The sequence below is a fragment of the Chamaea fasciata genome, unplaced genomic scaffold (genome assembly GCF_029207755.1).
Source record: "Chamaea fasciata isolate MVZ Bird 193981 ecotype frontalis unplaced genomic scaffold, bChaFas1.0.hap1 SCAF_11, whole genome shotgun sequence".
Taxonomy (NCBI): Eukaryota; Metazoa; Chordata; class Aves; order Passeriformes; family Sylviidae; genus Chamaea; species Chamaea fasciata.
In genome coordinates this window covers 6,519,664-6,542,129 of record NW_027094096.1, presented here as the reverse complement: position 1 = coordinate 6,542,129, position 22,466 = coordinate 6,519,664, and the positions used below count along the sequence as shown (strand labels likewise).

The 22,466-nt window shown below is 53.4% G+C and overlaps 1 protein-coding gene and 1 long non-coding RNA gene across 4 annotated transcripts in view; both read right to left on the bottom strand.

The window, feature by feature from the left end:
- Positions 1-2,527: 2,527 nt before the first annotated feature.
- LOC136295533 (uncharacterized) lies at positions 2,528-9,752 on the bottom strand. Of its 3 annotated transcripts, XR_010722684.1 has the most exons (5): positions 9,669-9,752; positions 8,696-8,862; positions 8,287-8,325; positions 5,603-5,705; positions 2,528-5,283 (listed from the first exon to the last, which is right to left on the bottom strand). It is a non-coding gene; the product is annotated as an uncharacterized lncRNA (long non-coding RNA). The 3 variants fall into 3 exon arrangements; XR_010722685.1 differs by lacking the exon at positions 5,603-5,705; XR_010722686.1 differs by lacking the exon at positions 5,603-5,705 and having other exon boundaries at positions 8,748-8,862.
- Positions 9,753-17,703: 7,951 nt separating this feature from the next.
- EPHB1 (EPH receptor B1) overlaps positions 17,704-22,466 on the bottom strand; it is a 76,965-nt gene continuing 72,202 nt past the window's right edge. Inside the window, exon 17 of the mRNA XM_066194169.1 lies at positions 17,704-18,040. The gene's annotated coding sequence lies outside the window, so the exon portion shown is untranslated. The remainder of the gene's footprint in view (positions 18,041-22,466) is intronic.

Genomic DNA, 22,466 nt, shown 5'->3' with positions numbered 1-22,466 from the left:
TAACAGGTAATTATGGGCAGGTTCTGAGACAGCAGCCTGCACGCCACACTCCCCTTGCCCAATGTGCCTAACACACCGTGCAGCTTCACCTTCACCAGCCAGGAGACAGGAAAAATGGGAAAGGGATTCACTCAATAACCTGAGACTCGCTGCAAAAATGTAGCTCTGAGTTAAACATTCAGAGCATACACGACCAGAGCCCCAGCAATTACTGGATTTGTTACTGCCTCAACTATCATGACAGGCATTGAAATAAATCTCATTTATATGACATACAGTCATCTAGAAATGCCTTTTTTTTTTTTTTTTAAGAAATTCTTTTAAGATGTCAATGCTCCACACATGGCTCCGTTTTGAGACCTCTCCAGACGGGAGATCAGACAAGATATACAAGCCTCTCAGCCTGCCAAGTTTCATACTTGTTAGGAGCAAGCCTGAATTCGGGATTTTCTACATGGTGCCTCCATGAATGTGATTAAGGAAGGCCTCTTGCCACTAAGTGTTGGCTGCAGGGATCCATCTCCCCCTCTCCCATCACCCTGCAGGGTTCCCTGCAGGCCGGGCTCCCCACGGCGGCGCTCCAGACGTTCGTGTTGTGCTTCCCTCCGTAGCTCAGGCCTGGGATGCTTCTCTGGAGCCTGGAGCACAGCCCAGATGTTTCTCCTGGCCCTCCAGGCATCTCCACCCACGTCTGGTACCCCTCCATGCCCTTGCTCACCACGCTGGCACAATCACACCGGGCTGGAGTCTCTCAGCTGCTCTGGCCCACGGCTGCCGAGATCTGAGCAATAAGTTACTGATGTCCAAACCTGTGCCAGGGAAGGGTTAGGTTGGATAGCATGGAAAGCTTCTTCCCCTAGAGGGTGTTCAGGGTTTGAACAGGCTCCCCAGGGACTGGCCATGGCCCCGAGGCTGTCAGAACTCCAGGAATGTTTGGACAATGCTCTCAGGGATACACAGGGTGGGACTGTTGGGGTGTCCTGGGCAGGACCAGGAGTTGGATTGATGATCCTTGAGGGTCCCTCCCAGCTCAGCCTATTCCATGGCTCTATGAAACTCAAAAGCATCTCCCTCAAGAGGTCCTGCCTCTGAGTTCAGGGTGCTGGCATTCCTGAAAAGCATGGTCCTGAGCCAACAGCTTCACCACATCAGTCTCTCCTTGAATACTTTGGAAAGGGTCATTCTGGCAGATGCTGTAGCTGGGAATCATCACATCCACCCACCGAGCAGCAGAGAAAACCACTTGTTACCTTCCTCCATTTATGTATCACGCTCCCACAAATTACAGCTCAATTAGGCTCTCCCAGAATCCATCACACAGCTCCAGGAGAATGTGGTCCCAGCAACTGCGTTCTACAGGCAAGCTGAGGCAGTAAATAGAAAGGGCTAATTGGGGAAGGGGGGAGACGCTGTTTCCTGATGTAAAAATAACTGACACTTCCAGGAAATAATGGTATAAATAGAAAATTAAGCCATTCCTCCTCCAAAAATATTTCATAATTATGTGTCATAAAAATAATTAGGTTATGGTGAATTAGTACAAATGTTTACAGCAAAATTGCCATGCAAAACATTATGGGTAATAACATGCTAATTGCTGTAGAAGCAAAAGCTGATTATGTTTCAGCAATATTAAAAGTTGCCAACTCAGCTCCACCATCCAAGCTCCAATATCTCTCAGCAGCATCTGAGGACACGGGGAGAACTGGTGAGGAGAGCAGGCACGGCAGGTGGGCAGCCCGAGCCCTGCCCTGCCAAGCACTGCCCTTGCTGGGTGGCAATTCCTAGAAAGCTCACGCCAGGGAATCCTCAGGGAGCACCACAGAGGGCCAGGCATCACCCTCGCTGCCTGGTAAGGCTGAGTGAACATGGAACAGCCAGGAGAGGACTCAGCTGGGGCTGTCCAAGGCGTGGCTGAGATCTGGTGCTGCACAGCCAGCTCCCAGCCAGAGCCACATGGGGTCTGGATCCTGGTCTGTGCATGACATCCTGTTCCATGCAGATGAGCAGCTGCTCTGCCCCAAGGCAGCAGCCAGGCCTGCAAGACCCCATCCCTAGGCCTGGGCAGGATGGTGCTGAGGCTGAACTGATGAGGATTTTCCACCCCAAGGCCCAGCAGGGTGGATCACTCTGTCTCTGCACATACCTCTCCTCTGAGCACCTGCTCACTTGCCTGGTGCATCCCAGCTCTTCCCATTGCTTCTGGTGTAGGGACATTTCTGCTGTTCCTGCCACACAGCTGTCCCAGAGGGATCAGGTCCTGCCACCAAAGGATGGTCTGAGCCCCTGGCCAATCCCAGGGCAACATCTTCCATGCTCTGCCTGCTCAGCTCCCTCTGGGAACTGGTTCAACAGGTGTCCAAGGGTGAGCTGCTTGTGCCAGGAGCCTGCCACGGGATCTGAGGGATCTGCAGCAGCAGCAGCCACTGCATGAAGATGCCTTTTTGGCAGCATCAGTAGCCTCCTGGGAGCTGGGCTGTCTGCACACACATCTCCAGCCCACCCCACACACCCAGTGCTTTCTGGGCTGGATCCCCTTGATCCAAGATGTCTTGGGAGAATTGGGGTCTGAGTATTTCTAGAGCGTGGGCAGAGGTCTTTCACACATCCCCATAAATCTGTTTGGTTCCTTGTCCCCTTGTCAGCAGATGTGGCAAACTGCTTAAGGGGAGCACTGGGTAAAGTTAAAGGTGTGAATTTAAAGCTCATTGCTTTAAAGTTCAGAAATCCCGGCAGAGTGTTCTCACTCAGAACTGAAGTGACATTAATTGGGTTTACCAAGCTCATTTCCAACACAAATGCCAATAAACCGGATTACATTTCAGTGGGGGTGTTCACACAGAACTTCAGCATAGTTTAGCTAATCCTCTGAGTAAATTTGCCTTAAACCCTCAAAGTGTCCCATATTACAGTTTCTCCTGCAGGGGAGTTGGTTAGTTTTACCATTGAAAACTTCATCATCTTTGCCCTTATTTTATTAGGTTGGAAATGAGTGTCTTTCCAAAATGCAGAAATTCCTCATTCCCCTTTCACCAGAGGGGAGCCGAGGCAGTCCTCAGACCATCACAGACCTGGGAAAATTGCCCCAAGAGCAGGCAAAGCCCGCCCCTAGTGGGAGGTGTCCCTGGCTCGGACATTGGATTTGGATGACTTCTCTGGTCCTTCCAAACCATGCTGCGATTCTCTGGAGGACCTGTGGAGCCCTGACACCTCCCCAAACCCCGCACAACTCCGCAGGCTCCAAGGGTGACCCTTGTGTGACACCACGGGCATTGATGCCGCTCCCAAGTTTGCAAACACTGGAGGAGCGGCGCCATGGAAATGGCGAGGTTTACTTTTTTCTTTTTTTTTTTTTTTTTAACAAAGCGCGGTTTGAGCTGTTAATTGCGGCGCTGGCTAATGAGAGGCTGTGCCGTGAATAGGCTGGGCCCGGCCCGGCGGAGCTGCGGGCGCGCTCGGCGGCGCTGGAGCCCGACCGTGCGCTGCGCCGCGCTCATTATGCACCGAGTCACACCGGGCAGCTCCCGGCAGAACGCCGAGACAGGGGTAAACCACTATTTGGAAACAAAGGAGGGCTCTCTCCATCCTAATTAGCGGCAGGTTGCAGAGAGCAGCGGCGGAAGGCGAAGGTCACTTCCCACAAGGCTCGGCTCGGGATGCCAAAACACCCACTTAATTCAGGCGGCTCAGCGGGCAGAGTCAGACCAGAGCAATTACACTCCCTGGATTTCCCCGCGGAAGGGTTTAACAATGCAACTCTTGGAAAAAAAGGTGACTGCAGGAGCTCTTTATTCCGCCACCTCGGAGCAGGGGGAAGCGCAGCCCACCGCGCTGCCGGCTCCGGCAATGGCGCGGCTGTGTCTTTGTGCCTCTGCGCTGGGAGCCGAGCTGGGAGGGCTGCCTCTCTCTTTATTTTTAACTTGAGAAATGAATAAGAACAAATTTTAACATTTAAAAAACAAAGACAGAAAGAACCACAAACGTGAAGACCCTTTGGAGTGGGTTGAGTTCCCTCTGAGTACTCCGAGTTTTCTTCCAGATGCTGCCGGTGAGAATTAACCTTTAAAGGAACCATCTAAGCATGAACCCTGGGAGCCTTCTTGGGAGAAGCAGCTCCTCTGCTGGGATAGTCCTTGCGTGGCTCGGCCCAAGGATTCAGCTGTTCTGTTAAATGGCTCACTGCACCCCAGCCACCTCGCACAGACAGCTCTTCCAAAAGGTCAAAGCGTCTTTTTTGCCCTCGGCTGCTGTTCCCCTCCTGCGGGTGATGTGTGACCACATCTGCCCTCCTCTGGCACCTCTCACAGCTCCCTCACACAGCGACTCCCCCTCAGAGCATCTGCACCGCCCTTGGCACCTTCTGCCGACGGCAGGAGCATTTCCCGAGGAGGCCCTGCAGGAGCACAAACACCTCCATCCCCTTCAAAGACTCCAGAACGGGGAATTTGCAGTGGGAAAGGAAGACTGATTTTTTTCCAAAGTTCTTTATTTTTAGCCTGATAATCTAGGGATGCAGGCACCATCTGGATCCCCCCTCAAAGGCTTCGATCCAACGTGTTGTCCAGACCCCTCTTCCAGCTAACAGCTAGTGATCATCAGCACATACTGGGTGGATCCATCCCAATCCATAATCCATCCTTGGATGGGAAACAGCTTCAGCCCGCAGCTCAGCAGGAGACCGAGAAGCCATGGGGGTAGTGCATCTTTCTTTGAATCATTTGTGAAATACATTTCTGATCACAACCTGCAGCACTTTCCATCCAACATGCTCCACCCTGTTCACAATCATCTCCCAGCATGGAGGAGTCCAGCAGACCTTCTGCTTCGCACTCCTGAGCCACAGCTGCCTTGTGCTCCACCAACCCACGCTTGATCTTGGACCAGAGATGTCCAAAACATCTTTCAGAGCTGCAATTCCCTCTTATTTCCTCTCCCAGCTGCATCAGCAGTAACTAATACTGAGCACTGGCATTACAGGGCTTCCCAACTGTTTCCAAGCAGCCCATAAAACAGCTGGCAGTGCTTGAGAGGGCTCTGGTGTCTGTGTGTCACAGCCACGCCTGCTGTTCCCAGCACAAGGACCAGGCTGGCCCTGGCACAGGGCTGGGGACACATCGGGTGGATCCTGCTCGGTCACAGGCTGGCATCTGTCCTGGCATGTCCCTTGGCATCAGGCTGACTCTGCAGATCTGGGTGGCTGGAGATGAAAGCTGGAGTTTTCTTGCTCGGGAGGTATTTCCAGGTTCTTTCAGAAAGTGCTGAGAGGCTGTTTTAGGTGCAGGCCTGCTGGGAACAGAGATGCTCAGTGGGGAAGGGAGGTTTTCCAGCAGGAATGTATGGCTCTCCACCAAGCTGGTGATCCCATCGTGCCTCCCTCATTCCTATTAAAGTGCAGTTTGTCCTCTGGCTGCACTCCCAGACCCCCCAGCCACAGTGCTGGCCACTGTTCCCACAGAGATTCCATGGGGATGTCAACTGCTGCCTCTATTTCTGGAGCTCAGATTTTCTCCTCAAACCTCTCCCAAGTGATAAAACCTTCAGCCAGGTGAAAGCACATCAGTACCACCACCATCCCCAGTCCCAGTACACAGGAAAAACACACCTGTGCTTCCAGGTCTCCAGGTGAGATCTGGTTACAGCAAATCAACCAACATTCACAACAAACAACCACACTGCAGCCAGGGCCCCCTGTTTGCTTCTTCTCCCTGTTAAAAGCCAACTCAAAAAGTCACCAAGTACCTCACAACCAGCAATTCTCGACGTTGGGCCCCTGCAGCTTGCTTCCCCTTGACCCTCATTGCCTGCAGAGCCAGGATGAAGAGCTGTTTCCCTCTCCTCCTCCACACCTCCAGAGCCTCTGCTCCAGCAAAGTTTGAGCTGCTCCCTCTTTCTGGGCAGCACTGGTGCTTCTTCACCCATGTTCTCCCCAGCCCCACACATTGCTGGGAGATCACTCAAGAGACAAGAAGCTTCTCTGCTCACCAAACCTCCTCTGAGCATTGCACCAGACATCTGCTGAGCACAGCAGCCCATCCCAACTCCATTCATGCCCTTTTTTTAGTGCCTCTCTTGCCCCTACCTGGCTTGAGGAGAGGAGATAATTTCAGCCCAGCTTCCTCTCTTAGCACAGCACCCGAGCCAGGGAAGGCCCCTGGTGGATTTTTTCCAAGGACAGAGGGTGCTGGTAGGAGATGAGCACCAGCAAGAAGCATCCCACACTGGGCCAACACCACCACTTCAGGGATGTTCCTACACACCTGATCCACAGCTGCTGGGAACCACCTGGGACTTCCACCTGCTCTCCTGGTGGAAAACACTCTGCCTGCTGTCTCCAACCCTGGAGGTGGGAGGAGATGCCCATGCTCAATGCTCTGCTGTCCAACACAACCCTCCGTGCTGATGGGCCTCAGGAACGCCCCTTTCCCGCCACCCACTCCTGCTCCTGAGCAATTAAACCCTGTCTGCCAGGGCTGGGCAAGATAAATGGTGTTTATTGGGATGGCTTTCCTGCGTGCCAAACATAAAACAAGATGCCGATCGATAGAGCTGCCTCACCTGATGGTTTTATTTCTCTTCTCCTCCCACCCCCACTTTTAACTTTGCAGAGCTCCGGAGCTCTCGGCGGGGTTTGCACTGTGGTGATAAACCAACAGATCCTCATTAACCCGTGGGCAAGAGCAAGAATTTGCCTTTTCTCTCTCTTTCCCTTTTCCCTTTTTTATTTCTTTTTTAAAAAAGCTCTCCCTCTATCAATATTTGATGAGGGTAATTTCAAAGACTTGTTTAGTATGATCTCCACATAAGGAGTCTTTGGGAGTGTTTATCACGTTCGAGGTATAATTACATTCAAATGCTGAGACACAGTTGCCAGGGTTACAGCTGCTGGTGGTTCCTCCAGCTTTTGTGTGTCTGGGGTTTCTCACCGCCCCCCGCACGCCCCACGCGCTCCGCTCCTCTGGGGAAGCAGCAGAGGGGGAGGGATGGGAAGCTCAAGGACCAGCAGTGGCCAGGGCAGCTCACACCAGCACCTCCCAGGCTGAAGGAAAGTCAGCATTCCCTTCAGGGTGTACCCAGTGCAGGGGCTTGGGGTCAGGGATGGGGGAGAGGAAGAGTTGAGCAGGGAGTTCAGTGTTGCTGACAAAAATATTACAGTAAAACTCTCCAGCCATTCTCTTGGGTCCTATCACTGGGGGAGGAGGGAGGTTTAGTTTGAATATCAGGAAAAGGTTCTTCTTCCACAGGGTGGTGGGGCGCTGCCCAGGCTCCCCAGGGAATGGGCACAGCCCCAAGGCTGCCAGAGCTCCTGGAGTGTTTGGACGACACTCCCAGGGATGCACAGGGTGGGATTGTTGGGGTGTCCTGGGCAGGGCCAGGAGCTGGGCTGGAAGATCCTTGGGGATCCCCTCCAGCTCAGAATGTTCTACTGGCTCAGTGAAACTCAATGGCTATAACAGCTCCATGGAAGGAGAGGCAGCAATGCCTTTCCTCCATCCCAGGAATCCCCAAGTGAACTCTGAAGAGCCAAGGCATTAATTACCAATGAAGAATCCCAAGGGAGAGGTCCAGCGGTGCCAGCACTGGGACCTCCTTGCACTCTCAGCTTTCTCCACCCTGCCACAAGCTCCCCTGCTCTCACCAGCCCAGGAGAATCTTCTCAAGAGGTGCATGGTGCTCGAGGACACCAACTCTGTGTGAGCCGAAATGGGGACACAAACTCCGGCTGAGACAACATTCCAGGCATTGACCTGGCTTAAAGCAGATACACACAGAGATGGATGGATGGATGGATGGATGGATGGATGGATGGATGGATGGATGGATGATCTGGGCTATCTGCTGGAGACCTGGTCTCACACTGCTGGCCATGCAGACAGGGAAGGAGCTGCCAGTTCAAGCTCTTTGCTGTCACTTAACCAAAGCCCTGGCACAGCAGGGCTGTGTGTGTGAAGTCACCTGACCAGCAGAGCTGGGAGCAGCCGCTGCCCCACTCCCTGCTGCTGGTGTGGACCTACTGGAATGCCCCTAAGACTCTGCTGTACTGGGAAAACATTGCAACCTGAGCATTTCCACCCCAACACCACATCCCATCCCTGCTGCAGCAGTGACTTGGAGATCTCCAGGCCAAGGGCAGTGCTTGAGGAGGCACTAACAACAACCGTCAGGGAAGGGGCACCCAAGGAAAAGCCATTCCCTGCTCCTGCCCAGGCTCTGGGGCTGAGCTCAGGCTGCCCAGCCAGATTCACCTCCCTTCCCCAGCCTGCAGGCAGGCAGAGGCTCAGCTCCTACCTGGCACTTCCTGGACAGCATCAGTAAATGCAGTTCCACCTGGAAAGCAAGGAATTGGGATTGAATTGCCTTTGTTCTAGTTCCAATTTTAAATAATGTGAACCTTCCTACAATAGGCAGCGTTATCACTAATCCCCACAGCTGAGCCTGAAATGAGCTTACAAACCATGCAGTAGCACTGTAGGAAGAACAATTATTCCAACAAAGGACGGAGAGGGGAAGAAACAACCATGAGCTCCTTGGATTAGATGGAGGGTGAACACAACTGTTGTCAATTCACAATAAATAAATAATAGGTTTGTTGGTTTTTTTTAAAGCCACCAAAACACAAAACAAACAAACACCAAGAACAAATGCAGCGTGAAGGCACGGTAAAATATTTACAATTATTTCAATAGAAAAAGGGTACCTGCTACAGTCAATAGGTTGTAAAACAAATTCAGATGGAAGCTATTGTTTACCCCTAAATCAGCACTAATGCACTGGCAAATGTGATTATCAGCATTCTGCGGGAGCGGCAGCATCAGCATTCATTCCAGGTGTGCTCAGTGAAGGCTCTCTTGGCCACAGGTTCATCTGTAATTATTAAAATGCACCTTGTTAGCCATGCAGCAAGTCCCAAATTTCTGGGCAGCAGCACATGCAGTGTTTGCTTTCTTTTATTCTGTGCAATTTCTGCATTATTTTACTGTGTCAATGCCACAGTGCAAATGAGAAACCCCATCTCAAAGGCTCCAAAGGGAAGAGAGCTGAGCACTCCCTGTTCCTGGTGGCTTGGAGCTGGCATGTCCTTTGTTCCTGGGGAAAGCTTCTCCATCAAGGACAAACAGCCGGAGAGCTGGCAGCCACCATGGCTGTTCCCACTGCCAGGGGAGGGAAAGGGACCAGCTCAGTGCCTGGATGCACACCAGAGGGAAAGGCAGAAATGTAGGGAAGGGAAAGACTTGGTATCACCCTAAGGACTCACACCAGTGAGCTGCCGGGCCACCCTGTTATCCAAAATAACAGCAAATACAGAGAAGGGACAGAAAAGCAGGGAGAGAAGTCTTGAGACAGTTTGCAGCATGAGATGTGAGAGACTTCAAAATGGTTTCGGTCAGAAGGGACCTTAAAGCTCATCCAGTCCCACCCCCTGCCAAGGGACACCCTCCACTAGCCCAGGTTGCTCCAAGCCCTGTCCAGCCTGGCCTTGGACACTTCCCAGGGATGGGTCAGCCACAGCCTCCCATGGCAACCTGTGCCAGGGCCTCCCCACCCTCACAGGGGAGAATTTCATCCTAACATCCCATCTAAATGTTCCTCTGGTGGTTTAAAGCCTTCCCTCTTGTCCACCAACACCCCCAAGCCCTTTTCCTCGGGGTTGCTCTCCATCCTTTCCCCACCTAGCTTGTGCTTGTGCCTGGGATTGCCCCAACCCAGGCGCAGGACTTGGCACTTGGCCTTGTTGAACTTCACCAGAGGAATGCAGGATGCCTCATCTCACTTATCCAAGAGGAGAGCAAGGGCAAATCCAGGTGAGAAATCATGGAGCAGGTCTGCCTCAGCTGGAACCAGGAGCTTTTGAGGAGAGGAGCACCTGGACACAGCTGCAAGGGAAGATTGGCTTTGTCTGTTAAAGGATTCAGCACAGGGAGAGAGAGAGAGAGAGAGTCATGGGATCCAAACATCTCCCCCAAAATGCCCTCTTCCATCCCCAAAGGAGAGGGCCAGGTGGCAAGCTGATCCTGAGGATTTTTAAATATCCGGTAGAGAGGATGAAGACGTTGGGAGGAGGGTCCAGAGTGGTGTACAGAGCACTGCTCGGTGGCCTCACCTCCCAAGGCAGTGGCACCAGGGACGCCACTTATCAGGGCAAGGGAATGGGATTGAGGTGAGCACGGAGCATGTCTGAGCATTCACATTACAAGCAGGGCTTGTAAGGGACAGGATCTGACATTTAATGCCTCTGTTTGCAAAGTGCTTGACATTCACGATAACAGGAGCAGCACAGGCAGGCGGGGAGGGCTCTGGATTCCTGGGAAAGCGAGTGAAAAACAGCCTGATTTTCCCTCTGCACTAGCTGGGAACATCCCTGGGAGATGCAAAGGCAGGGAGCTTCATGTCTCACACGAACACCTGGAGCACCCCTGGGATGGGCTCCCTGCAGACTCCTGGAAAAGTCACCTCATCCCCTCGTGCCTGACCTTTCCTCCCCAGAAGATGGATCATCCATCCCACTTGCTGGTTCCACAGGAGATGTGCCACATGTGTGGAGCACACGCCCAAAGGAGCCAGGCTTTGGTCGTAAGTGGGGCTCTGAGGAGCCATTACAAGAGAAATCAAGTTCAACACTCAGTCTTCTCTTGGAAAGCTGCAGACTGGATGGAAAGATCCGACTTTAAGGTGCCTCTCCTGACAGCAGTTCAGGGAAATCAGAGTTACAGCTAATGCTTGGCAGGAGCTGGAGGCCTTTAAAGCAAGTTTTAACGCAGGGCTCAGGCCTGGAGGTGCCACCACTGGTGTGGGCAGCTGCGTCCTCATCAAGAGGTGCCAAGTCCTGGGAGGTGCCCAGATTGCCTGGATGGGGCTTGGAGCAACCTGGGATAGTGGAAGGTGCCCCTGCCCATGGCAGGGGGTGGACTGGATGAGCTCTGAGATCCCTTCCAGCCTGAACCACTCTATGATTCCGTTCCCCAGGACAACTCCCTGTCCCACACTGGCCTCCAGAGGTTCTCCTGGCACGGCTGGAGAGTGGCCTGCAAGAGCAGATCAGTCTCAGGGTGTCCCCCAATAGTCCCTGGTTTTACAGGGCAGGCCCGGGCAAAGCTGAGCTCAGGAAGGCTGAGGACAAGAGTACTCAGTATTGACACAAAACAGTGTTGCCACCACGTGTGAACACTCAATTCCACTGTGGTGGTAGTGGACTGTCCTGCACAGAGACAGGACCCGTGTGGTGGCAGGGGAGGGGACAGAGCCCAAGGTCCCCAGAGCACAGCTCAGATCCTGCTCTCTCAGCCATCCATCCAGCCATGTCTTCTCTTAATTACATTAAAATAACACTCTCCCACCTCATTTTTTATTATTAGAAATGAACAGATTTAAAGCATTTCCCCTCAAATTATGGTTCACCTGAGTAGATAATTAAAAGACTATAAAGGAGATACACTTTTATGTGTAATTACGCCTACTTCTGCTGCTGTATCAGGGCTTCAAAAATATTTGCAAAACAACTCAAAACTTTTATTTTGTCAGTGCAATAATTGCTGCTTGTCAGGGCTATCGGTGCCAGCGTCTGCTCAAACAGGAGCAGCATCTCAGAGGCAGCCTTGCTGCGAGAGGGAGGAGTGTGGAGCTGCAAAGCACTCCAGGAAATCTGCTGGCAGAACAGCTGTGCACACCGTGCCACGGAGCCAGCACTGAGCTCACCCAGGGAACGGCCCTGGGAAGGAGAAGGATGTTTGTTTGAATTTTGTGGGGAGCCAGGGGGCTGGAGGGAGCATGTTCAGGCTCCTGGCCTGAGCAGTGCAAGTTTTGTTTCCTGTCCATCATGGTTGTGGAGACCCACAGGGACAAATCTCCACATGCAGCTGGATGCATCTGGATTGGTTTGGCACAGTGTAGGCTCAGCACAGAATCAGAACCCCAGGATGGTTTGGGTTGAAAGTGAATTAAAGCTCATCCATTCCCACCCCCTGCCATGGGCAGGGACACCTTCCACCAGCCTAGGCTGCTCCAAGGCCTGTCCAACCCGGCCTGGAACACTTCCAGGGATGGAGCAGCCACAGCTTCTCTGGGCAACCTGTGCCAGGGCCTCACCACCCTCACAGCCAAGAATCTCTTCCCAATATCCCACCTAAGCTGTTCCCTTTTGACCTACCACTCTATGCTCTTGTCCAAAGTCCCTTTCCAGCTCTCTCGCCCAGATCTCCCAACCCTATGTCTTTCTTCCCTGCATTCGGTGCTCCTGCAGAGGAGCTGGATCAGTCCTGGTGTGCAGTGGTAGCACCCACACCTACGTGCAGGAGCAGCGGTGTGTTCATCTTACTTCCCGACGGGGACAGCCTGGGAATGTTCGCTGCTCCTCGGGAGGCTTCCTCTGCTCCGGGGATGCAGCACTGGCCACCTCTGCCAGCAGAGAGGAGTCTCGGACACTGGGGAGAGCACAGGTCCCTCCAGCCACCCCCAGGCACCCCGCGGTGACACCGCACAGCTCAGCCCGGCTGGCCGCATTGACTGAGGCTCGGGATGCCGAGGGTAATTCGCGCAGCTCAGTGCCACACACCCCAGAGCAATTAACAAACAAAGTCTCCCGGCGCTGAAGGCAGAGCTGGCCCCGCACATCCCGCCCCAGCTGCTGCTCCCCACACCCCCGGCAAGGCTGCCCGGGCTTAGCAGGGGGTGAAATCTAAAGGAGAGGGGTCCAGAAGAGTGTCGGGATCGGCAAAGGAAACAAACGAGTACAGAGCACGGGAAAAGATGCGGACTCAGCACAGCGGGGCCACCTTGAGAGCGAGGGAACGTGGGCAGTGGGCAGGACAAAGAGCACTGCAGGACAGAGAGGTCCAGGAGAGCGGCAACGAAAAGCCTGAGGCCCCTGCTGCGACTTGAGGGGAGCAAAACTCGTCAAGGAATGTCTGCAGCAGCAAATGGGAAAGGGGATCAGGCAAGGACAGGGTGCTCTGCACCCTGGGCAGCTCCCGGGGGGCCCACAGGTAATCCCAGGGATGCTGTTAGAGCTACAGACAGACCTGGGCTTCACACCGGGGACAGCCGGTTCCAGACAATCCACCGGTTTCTCCCTGGTGATTGATCAGGAACCCTTTCCTGATATCCAGCCTGAACATCCCCTGAGTTGTCCTGGGGGGAAACCCCCAGTGTTGGATGAAGCTGCTGAGGTGATTTAGTGCTGCCCCTGGTTACCCTTGCTTTAGGACACTGTCTGCGTGTGCAGCCTGGTGAGCCTTGCTGATCAAAACAGGAGCCACGTCAAGAGCCACTCCAGCACAATCTCCAGCTGAACACCAGTTTGGGGGCCTGGCTGCCTTTCCAGAGCACACACACCACAGTCCCGTGGAGTGTTGGATGTCCAGTGACATTGCACCCACGTGTTTTCAGAGCCAAGTGACCAAACAGATCCTGAACAGAGAAGGGAAGGTGGGAGGATGGAGCTGCTGGGATGAAAGCTGAGCAGGGACCACCAGCATGGGGCCAGCACCAGGCTGGATGGACACCCCCTGCTCTCCTTGCTGGGACACCCAGAGCCAGGTGATGCCCATGGCCACTGCTGGGTGCCAAACACCCCCAAGGTGTGGAACACCAGCTCTCCAGACCTCCCAGGGTGCCAACGTGTTTTGAAGTTCCCGAATCCACACTTGAGCTCACTCTGTATAAAGAAGATATAATACCCCATCTCCCTCATAAGGGCGTGGGGAAATAAATTCATTAGTGTTTATAAGGAGCTAAGAAAGTCTGATTAGAGAGCCAGGGAAAGGGCCCACGAGGGAAATGAATAATTCGGTGTGCAGGAAGAGGGTGGTAAATAATGCATGGGCTGCCGTGGCACCGGGAGAGGCTCAGGAGCAGCTCCGGGTGTGGCACAGGGAACACCTCCCTTCGTCTGGGGTCGGAAGGCACCTCCCAGCCCTGCCTGGAACTTCAACGAGGGAATGTGGGCAGGTGGGAAGAACTGGTGAGCCTGCCTGGGTCTTGAGCCAGGCAGCACGGATATCTTGGGGGTTTGGGGAGCTTTCCACTTCCCCTGTTCCTTCAGAGGAGAAGCAGCATCTCCAGTTGGGTCCACAAGCAGCAGGGACAGTCCCCAAAGCTGGGGTGACAGCAGAGACATTTTCCCCAGCCAGGTTAATGCCAGCACCCCAGGGCACCTTACAGCAAAGGATTCCCACTCTTCCAGGGCCAGGTGGGTGTGAGAGGTGTTTCCTGGGGGCTGCTCCTGCAGGAAAGCATCCTGAATCCTCCCCATTGCTGAGGGCAGGGGTAAAGGAGCCCAGCTCATAGCACAGCAGCAGCTCAAACATGTCCTCCATCCTGCCTAAATCCCAGGAGGTGGGGTTTGATCAGTCAGTTGGGTGAGGGCATGTATCTGGGAGCTTTGTGGAATCCTAGGATGGTTTGGTTTGGAAGGAACCTTGAAGCTCATCCATTCCAACCTCCCACTAGCCCAGGTTGCTCCGAGTTACTGTCCAACCTGGCCTTGGACACTGCCAGGGATGGGGCAGCCACAGCTTCTCTGGGCACCTTGTGCCAGGGCCTCATCACCCTCACAAGAAGAATTCCTTCCCAATATCCCATCTAACCCTGCCCTCTGGCAGTGTGCAGCCATTCCCTGTGTCCTGTCCCTCCATCCCTGGTCCCCAGTCCCTCTCCAGCTCTCCTGGAACCCCTGGAGGCACTGGAAGGGGCTCTGAGGTCTCCCTTATCCTTCCCTTCTCCAGGTGAACACTCCCAGCTCTCCCAGTCCCAGAGGGGCTCCAGCCCTTGGGAGCACCTCCATGGCCTCCTCTGGACTCATTCCAGCATTTCCACATCCTTCTTACGCTGGAGGCCCCAGAGCTGGATGCAGCACTGCAGGTGGGGTCTCACCTGAGCAGAGCAGAGGGGCAGAATGCCCTCCCTGGGTGCTGCTGGTGGCTCAGGGCAGCAAAGGGGGTGGCTGTGTAGGTTTAATCAGGGTAGTACCTGAAATCCAACTAAAAGCAACTGCTTGGAGTAAATCCTGCCCTGTCCTCATCACCCTGGAGCAGAGGGAGGATGCGGTGGCCCTTAGGAGGGGTATGTGGGGTGACCACATAAACAGGAATGAGCCTCTTGCTGGCAGCAGGAGGTGACTTTCTTGAGAGCATCCCCCAAAACGTCTCCAGAGGGCCTGGAGAAGCTTTCAACACTGCAGCAGCCTCAGACTGGCTCCATCCAAGCCCTCCTGGCTCTCCAGCACTGCTGAGCCTGCCTGGCTTGTCCTCCAGGAAAATCCCAGCACTTTTAATAGGCGATGAGGCATCTCAATAATTCCAGCAGATGCTGCCAGTTAATGCGGGTTGGCACAGAACTTCATCATCGGCCCATATTGCTCCAATTACAATTTAGCCTATGGTCCTCTTGGGCTCATCTTTTATTTGTCTTTCACTGCAGGGTGTGGGAGGGAGGGGAGGTGGGAGAGGGCGGGGGATGTGTGTCCGACCTCTCCCTCCTTCACTGCCACATCTCTGCACAGCCAGTACATTCCCACTCACTCTCTTCCCATGGGAAGGACCATCTTCAGACCAGAGCTGTGCACCCGGAATAAGAGCAAGGGTGTCCCACCAGACTCCACACGTGAACTGCCCAGGGAAGCCCCCCATTGCACCCCATGGAGCCGAGCACAGTCCTGGCTCAGTTCTCTCCTTGCAGTGGGGTAAATAAGGATTTATTCCACCACCAGTGCCGGAGTTAGGCTGGCATCACACTGGTGTGCTGGAGCACCAGGTGCATTGGGAATTTCTGGGAGCTGCTGCGGGGTAATTGGAGCCAGTGCTCGGCTTCCATTTTTCAAACCTGAGAGCCATGAAGGAAAGATTTTTCATTCTGAGGGTTAGGCTCTGTTCCGGCTGTGACAGTCACCTGTGTCTATATTGAAAGCTCAGGGACAGTTTCTTTGGATGCTGTGTGGCCTCGTAAATGACATCTCGCTCCAGCTGAGACGCAGGCAGAGATAGTGACTGGTTATCCCGTGGGGAAAATAAAACACAGCTTGCAGAGCCTGCAGCTGGATAAACCTGCATCAGGGAGTGAGAGTCTGTCGGGGACTGACTGGCCATATCCAGGCTCTGCCGAGGGGCTTTTGGCTCCCCAGGGTCCTTCAGAACCCCACAAACCACCACACTGACAGCAGGGCTCCCCCAGACCCCGTTAAAAGGTTCTTCCAAGGCAAACTGCTTCGGGAACATCAAGCACTGGCTGTAAATGTCTATTGGTTACTCAAGGGGAAAACCTGTGTAAAGGATACACCCTCCCAAGCACCACAAACCTCAGAGAATTCAACAAGTATGAGCACTCATTTAAACCACACCAGAAGCCCACTAAATCAAGTGTCCACTCAGTTAAGGACACACAAACAACTTCACTCTGCCCTCCATCAGCTGCTGCCTATTTGCATATGAAAAGATGGCAGAGACTCTCTGCTTTCATTTGTCAGCATGGACTTGGCAAATAAAAAAAAAAAAAAAAAAAAAAAAAAAAACCAACAAAAAAAAAAACCCACCACATGCCAAACACCCAAAACAGTTCTGCCCCTGTGTAAAGTGTGAGGCAAACCTCACTGTGGTGTGTGAGGCTGGGGCAGTGGAGTCCTGCCTGCGGGGACCTGGAGCCATCCCCATCAGCACACAGAACGCACTCAAAAATTCCTGTGATAAATACATCCCAGCTATAATGGCCCTGGAGAAGCAGAAGAGACTTGGAAATTTCCTGACAGGAGCCATGAGAACACCCCTTATCAACACCACCACTGGTGGGACAGTTAAAGGATGCCAGGGACTGCATAGCTCTGCCAGCCCCACCTACAGCTGAAGCACTGCTTGCTGCTTGCTTCCCTCCCCATGGCTCACCCCAAAACCCCAGCCATGGGAACCCCTGTCCCCATCTCCAGAGCTCCCCCAGTAGCAGCTCCCCTTTCTCAACCCCAAATAACTCATTGGTGGCTGCGTATTTTTAATTTACAAAACCTTTAGCCCCCGTTTCAGCCCCTGCTGCCGACTGGAGGATGTTCCCAGTGCCGGCAGGACCAGCTGCTCTCAGCATCACCTGGGCCAGAGAATCATGGAATATCCTGAGGCGGAAGGAGTGATGGAGGATTCTCCACAAGGATCAGGGAGTCCAACTCCTGACCCTGCACAGGACCACCTCAAGAGTGTGTGAGACAGAGCTGGGTGGGGTGTGTGATTGATCCCAGCAGGAGAAAATGCCCAAGTGCAGCCAACACACACGGAAGAATCCATTTTCCAGCCATCATTTACAGTAATCCTTAAGGAAAGCAGATTCAAGACGAGCATCAGCCTTTGCATGGACAGGCTCCAGCAGGACTCGGGGAGCCAGCAGGGACGGCGCTTTGATCCCAGTCAGCGCTTCCAGCGCGGCTTCCCTGAGCGATCGCACACCGGGGCTTTGAACGGCGCTCCGCACAAACACCCGCGCCAGGAAAACTCCTTCTGCCGGCTCTGCTGCTGCGAGCAAGCTCCGATAGGGATCGCCGAGAATAAAGTCACTTCATTTACAAACCGGGGAGCCAAATCTGATAGACATCAACATTCGAGGTAAGTCAAGGAGTGGTGGAGCGCTGCCAGTTCCCCAAATGAATATTCATGGCAAACACTCCCCCAGCTCCGAGCTGAAGAGAAGCCGGCAGCAGGAAGGCTGCCCCTGGGAAGGGGAAGGCGAGGGACCACGCTTATTTCATCCGTTTTATTGAGTGCAATTTTCTCTTTAGTACAATATTCTCTGAAAGATACTGTTACAAACTCCGACAATTTCAACACAATCAACAAACTGGGGAAAGAAGGGGACGGGGGAGCAAACAAAAAAAAATTCCGAGGGTTGAAATCTTTTACAGACATCTCACTGGTTATGTACAGGACAGGGTAGGGCTGGCCCGGGACACGCCGCGGCTCGGGGGGACGGGGACCGGGGCGCTGCGGGACGTCCCGGAGCATCCTGTGGTGGGGAGCGGCCCCTGGGGCCCCCTCTCCGACGCTGCTGCCCCGCTGCAGTGCTGCACTCGACGCCCCTGCAAGGCAAGAGGAAGACGAGGAGAGGGTGAGAATAGGCACGTCTGGAGCCCGGAGAGCCACGCTCCTTCCCCGCCGAGCCCCCAGAGAAACCCAAAGGCTTCTTCCAGCACATACCGCCTCTCAAAAAAAAAAAAAAAAAAAAAAAAAAAAAAAAAAAAAAAAAAAAAAAAAAAAAGCAGGGATTAATTAATATGCTGTCAGAAAAGTGATGATTTCACTGAAAGCTCTCCATTTCTCCTCAGGGGGAAAAGGAAGGAATGGAAGAGATGGGATTCTTTGTGAAGCTGAGTTGCTTTAGGGAGCGGAGGCTTGACACGATTTTGGGGGTGGGAGGGTATCCGTGTCCCCCAGCAGCCAAGATGCCTTTCCACCCCCTCCCAATGCAAAATGAGCCCTCCCCGGGTGTAAAGCAGGAGCAAACCACCAGGCACCATCAAATCGCTTTTTTTCATTGTAACAAAAAAAATTCCCCATTTTCTCTGCTGCCAGGGGGAAACCAGAAGGTCTGGAGACCAGAGGAGCAGCCCCAGGAGCACCTTCTCCACACCCTATAACCGACAAGTACCACACAGCAGCAAAATCCCATTATTTAGCCACTTTGGAGAGGCAAAGATGCTTTTAATATACAATTGCACCTTGGAAACATGAAGGCAGCACATTAAATAACAAAGCAATTGACTGCTGGGTCCCTTTGCTGGGCCACAAAAAACCGGGGCTCACTGGCTAATTATTGCCGGGCATCCCTGTGCCTCTCCAAACATACCAATGCTTTCAGAAAGCCACCCCAGCTGTGCCTGACATTTCACTCCTATTAAAATTCATCGTTCTCCTGAATGGAAATAATTTTTTTCTTTAGCAAACCCAGGTAGTAATGAAAGTTTTATTTAGTAATGTAGTGTTCGGTGGAAAAAGGGGCAGAGAAAAGGGGAGAGAAATTGAGATTATCTTTTCTAAAAAGGGACTTCAGCTGGGGCAAAAGATATTGCTGGGTATTTCTTGGGCGCAGGGGGCCATTTTCGGTGCCATGCTTGGAGGTTTGGTCTCACAGCTCTCGTTAACGTTAATGGGATCAGAACAGTCAAACACCTGGAAAAAAAGGCTGTAACAGAAACACAGCTGCTATAAGGATGCTGAACTCGCTGCCTGAGCCGGGCGGGACCGGGGGATGGATGCCAGTCGAGGTGATTTGTATCGGCTCCGGATTCTGCCACATTAAAGCTGGACGCGAGCGACGGCTCCGGCCCCGGGCGCTGCTCCCGGCTCCGCCACCGCCTTCCCCCGCGGCATTCCCAGCTCCTGGAGCCGCCCTTTCCCAACCCGCCCGGCAGCAGGAGGGCTGGGGAAGGGTTTGGGGGTTTATTTTCCCCGGGGAACCCGCGCCCTCCCCAGGGGTGGTGGCTGCAGGCTCAGCTCTCCCACACGAGCTGCAGCCTTTCCCTTCATGGGGGCACAAAAAACGATCCAGGGACAGCTAAAGATGATTTAGGCTGATCCCAAAGGAGGGATCTCAAGAGACACGAGGGACAGGTCATGAACAGCTGGAGGAGGATGGGGGGGGGGGGGGGCTGGCGGCAGTGGAGCTCATCCCCAGGTACGCAGCCACCGAGTCATCCCCTTCATCCCTCATCCCGCCTCCTCCTCCTCCTCCCGGAGCGCCGGCGTGGGAACCCCTGCGAGGCGGACGGAGGGCTTTGATCTCGGCCTCCGAGTGCTGGCGTGACACAAATAGCAATAGAGAGGCCACCTTTGTGCGATGAGAAGGCGTTCCATGAGGGAAGGGGTTGTGGAGCGGCGTGGTTGGGATGCGGGCACCGTGTCAGCCTCAGGGCGCTCTCCCTTTCCGCCCTCATGGGACTCGGCAGAATTGCAAATACTCAAAATAATCAAGGATGGGTGGCACTGCAGAGACAGCTGCTGTGCCCGTGTGATGCCATGGAAAAAGGGAGCAGCTGGTGGGAACGGGGAAGGAGGGAGGCAACTCTGAGAGTGACCCAAAGCCGGCCCTATATCCTGCAAGCCCCCCTGAGCACCGGCCCATTTCCAAACCCTCTCCAAAAAGAGTCACATCTCACCCCCTTTTCCCTGGGGCCTCCCAGAGCTCCATCCCCATCCAGGCACCATCAGGGTCACGACCTGGCACTGCCACCCAGGCACTAAACCCAGCCTGAGTCCCTGATCACGGCAGCCTCTGGCTGGCTACCAAATATTTAGGCCTGGGGAATCCGAAGAGTTCAGCCAAAGCACGGTGCGGAAAAATAAGTAAACCAACCGATGTGTGCACGTTCCACATCTGCCTGTGCACAGAAGCCCCCACAAGGATGTGATGTGAGGCTCACCTGGCTCCTCAGACAACACTTGCCTTGGCCTGCCCCTCCCCACTGTCAGTCCTGCTTGGCACTAAATTAGCATTGATAATTGCACTGATGGTGACCATAATTTCCCTGCCCTCTCTCCCTACCTTCACACAAGGGTTCAATTGCCTAATGAGGCCCCTGAGGATAACCAGAAAGGAGCAGGTTCCCCGACCACGATGGCAGCTCCTGCACAACCTGAGGGGGTGGGAGAGCAGAGAAGGGAAAGGCACAGCCCAGCTGCTGGATGGGGAAAGCTGCCGAGTCTTGTTTACTTGGGGACACAGAGAAAAGTTCACTCCAATTAATTTTTTTTAAGTGGATGGGCGTTAATCCCCCTACACTTATCCAGAATTAATGCAGCCTTAAGTAGATTTTTGCCTAATCCACTTCCACATCCGCCCCAAAAGGACACTGTCTGTTTTGGGAAGGAGCAGAGTTCAGCTAATCCACTTAAAATTCACGGGGCTGGTTTGTTCAGATTAACCTCCTCCAGCATTTCCCTCCAGAGACAGGCCGGGAGACCTCAACGCCATCCTGGCTCTGCCACTGATGGGCCCACCCCCTCCATGGCTGTGTCACCTGCAATGCAGCTGTCCACGTGCTGGGGTCTGCAGGGAACCAGAGATGTCCCCAAAACAGCCCCAACAGCAGAGCAATGCAGCAGGGTGGGACAGCCAGGGGTGTCAGGGCTGTTTGAACTCCAATGGCCAGAGGAAGGAGGGCAGAAGCAGCTATTTAAACTCCAACGGCCAGAGGAAGGAGGAGAGCAGAAGCAGCAGCGATGCTCGGACACAGACAGGGAGAAGGGGAGCAGCTATGCCTGGGCTGGAGGGGTGCTCACAGTGCTGGTCTGTGGAGGACAGCCAGCCAAAAGTGACAGCCCTGGGACACCATCCCAAGTGCCAGCAGCTCTGACAAGCCCAAAAGGTGCAGGTGAAGGGCACCGTGGTCACTAAGACAGGTGCACTCCCCTCCCCAGCACTGATCTGCTGCTCTGACAGGAACCAAGACACCACATTGATCCCAAAGGATCCCTCCAACACCCCAAAAATATGAAAAATATAAAACAAAACAGAAGCAGCAAAGAAATCACTGATGGGATGAAACAACTTGCCATAGGAGTCCCGCCAGTGTGGAGCTGGCTTCTCCTCTGTCATCACTCAAGAAGTTTCTGGCACTTCCAGAATTCTGAGGAGACTCACAGGGAATGATCCAAGTATTGCATCACTATCCAACCTGGCAGGATCCTTCACAGAAGAGGCACCACAGCAGACAATGACCTGAACATTAAATCCCCCTGCAGCTCCTCACGCAGCGGGGACGTTGGGGCAGCAGGGATGAGCAGCACCTGGATGACTGCTGGAGCTGGATGTGATTCCCTGGCCCCCGCCCTTCCTGCCAGCAGTTCAAGGAAAATGGGTGACTTAAGAGCTACAGAACATTCCTGGGTCTGTAAATCCATTCCTCGTCTCAGAAGCTGATTGATCCTTTTTTTTTAAACTCAAATTCAATGTTTAAGAGTAATGATTTCCAAGTGAACACAGAGTGGGCTCAGATATATTGGCAGTTCTTATGGATCAGAGGCAAAAGCCTTATAATTCAAACCTTAACAAAGAGAAACATGTCTGTCCCCATCTCAGAACAATGGCAAGGGCTGATGGTAGTGCAAAAAACCTTTCATAGGCAATGCCCAAGGATTTATCCCGGACCATGGCCAACTGGGATGTTCCCACAGAGATGTCCTTGGGATGCAGGCAAATTTATTGATGAGATTCTGCAACCCAAGCCCAACCCAACCCTTCCTTCTCTCTGAATCAAACACTTGGAAAACCAGAAAGTAGAAGAGGAGATCCCATGGGACTCAGGCTGGTACAAGGGGGACAGGGGGAAGGATAGCCCTGTTTTCTCCTTGGCAAAGGAGCATTAGAGGCACCAAAAGCTGACAGGCTCAGAAATAATGGCTTGAGATCACTCTTATTTAAAAACCGGCTGCCTGCTGTTTTCATCGCAAGCCCTGCTCTGACTTGCAGCAATATTTAAAATTAAATATACATAAGTGCTTTCAAAG